The sequence below is a fragment of the Neophocaena asiaeorientalis genome, unplaced genomic scaffold (genome assembly GCF_003031525.2).
Source record: "Neophocaena asiaeorientalis asiaeorientalis breed wild unplaced genomic scaffold, Neophocaena_asiaeorientalis_V1.1 scaffold79, whole genome shotgun sequence".
Taxonomy (NCBI): Eukaryota; Metazoa; Chordata; class Mammalia; order Artiodactyla; family Phocoenidae; genus Neophocaena; species Neophocaena asiaeorientalis.
The window spans coordinates 5520399-5522643 of record NW_020175402.1 but is presented as its reverse complement, the minus strand read 5'-3'; the positions used below and the strand labels follow the sequence as shown (position 1 = coordinate 5522643).

The 2245-nt window shown below is 45.5% G+C and overlaps 1 protein-coding gene across 1 annotated transcript in view; it reads right to left on the bottom strand.

Moving 5' to 3' along the window:
* Window positions 1-2245, bottom strand: part of STX12 (syntaxin 12) — a 35801-nt gene that overhangs the window by 6354 nt on the left and 27202 nt on the right. The window lies entirely within an intron of this gene.

Genomic DNA, 2245 nt, shown 5'->3' with positions numbered 1-2245 from the left:
GGGTTACATGGTAAATGACTAATAAATGGTATAGGAAGTCTAGCAGAGGAGGAAGACTATGGCAGAAGAGGTAGGACTTGAGTTGTGCCTTACAGCAAAAGAGAAGCTATATACACAGAAAGGTAACTGGGTTAAAGAACAAACAGCCCAGTTTGGCTATAACATAAGGTGTGATATTGTGATTCATAATAAGAAATATATATTTGGTCTCTGTCCCATTCCCAGCACAGAGCTTCTAAAAACTTTAGAATTTTCTAAGTGATAAATGAGATAAAGATGTCTTTTTCTATTCATAACAAGCCCTTTTCAACCACTCCTAAGTTTATGTTAATGGCTTGACTTTTGGAAAACCAGTAAGGATTGGGGCTGGTTGCCAGGGGAACCAACTTGATGATTAGATGGTTGGAACTCTCAGCCCCAATCCTGACCTCTGGGGAGGGGAGGAGGGCTCAAGGTTAAATCAACCACCAAGGGCCAATTATTTAATCAATCATGCCCATGTAACCACAGGGTTCAGAGTTTCTTGGTTGGTGAACACATGGAGATTTGGGGAGAGTGGTGTGCCTGGAGAGGGCATGGAAGCTCTGTACCCCTTCCCACATACTTTGCCCCATACATCTCTTCCATATGGCTGTTCCTGAGCTGTAGCCTTTTATAATATACCGGTAATCTAGTGAGTAAACTGTTTTCTTGAGTTCTGTGAGCAGCTCTAGCAAATTAATCAAACCCAAGGACGGGGTCGTGAGAACCTCCGGTTTCCAGCCTGTCAGTCAGAAGCACAGGTGATGACCTGCATTTGGGAGTGGCATCTGAAGTCACAGGGAGGGGGGTCAGTCTTGTGGGATCTGAGGTTAACTCCAGGGAGATAGTGTCAGAGTTGAGTTGAATTGCAGGACATCCCAATGGTGTGGCAGAGCTGCTTGATGTGGGAATAAGCCCACACATCTAGGGGCCAGGAGTGTCAGCAGTGTAGTGTGACAGCAGAAGAGGCACACAGGAGTGTGATGCCTCACCATTAGCATGGGGTTTGTATGTTAGATGCAGGAAATGACTGGACATGAAAATCCAGCCCCGGCTAAGGAATTTGGCCTTAATTCTGTTGAATGAAGTGCCCATTACACTCCTGACATCTACTACATTACATTCTTCTCCTTAGCTCCATATATCTCACTCTACTCCCTGCTATAACAGGATTTCTCATGTTAAGAACCAAGTCAATGATTAGTAGCAATAGGTGAAACAGAGAAAAGACATGACATTTTTGAAGGTGAAACAGAGAAAAGACATGACATTTTTTTTTTTTTTTTTTTTTCAATACGTGGGCCTCTCACTTTTGTGGCCTCTCCCGTTGCGGAGCACAGGCTCCGGATGCGCAGGCTCAGCGGCCATGGCTCACGGGCCCAGCCGCTCCGCGGCATGTGGGATCTTCCCGGACCGGGGCACGAACCCGTGTCCCCTGCATCGGCAGGCGGACTCTCAACCACTGCACCACCAGGGAAGCCCAAGACATGACATTTTTGAAGGTAATAATCAAACTTGAGGATGAGCTGTCCCATCAAAAAAAACTGACACTGATGGGCTCTAGGGCAGTGGGGCTCAACCTCGACTGCACATTGTAATCACCTGCGAAGTTTGTAAGGAAAAATGTGTCCACGGCCAGGGCCTCTTGTGGATGTTTGCCCATTTTTAATCTATGAAAAATAGGCAAATCATATAGTCCAAACATAGTAATTGGTAGTAGAGGAGGAGAGCTGGGGAATTTAAAAAAAAATCTCCAAGTGATTCTAAAGTGCAGTCATGGTTCAGAACGACTGCCACAGATGAAGGTCAAGGAGGAGCTCAAAGTTTCTCCTCTCTCAACCCTCCCCTCCCCACTGCCTCCGCGGATGGCAGTTTTCTATCCCCATGGAGGAGAAAAGTACTCAGGTTTAAGGATATCTTACTGGTCACTGTACAAGATTAAAGTTGGGAACTAAGGTAAGAGAGGCCTCAAGACCGCTCTCTCAACCCCTACCTCAAAAACTCTTCCTATTTCTCTGACTCACTGACGTGATATCCAAAACTTGGGAGTGGACTTTGGGATACACAAAAATGGAGCAAACCTTTTTGGCCTATCTTTATTCTGGGCTATTCAGACTAAGCAAAGGGCTCTCCATAGAGCCCTACCTAACCTAGAGGTTGGCATTGAGGTTTGGGGACAAAGTCTTTTTTTTTTTTTTTTTTTTTTTTTTTGGGTGTCGGGGCC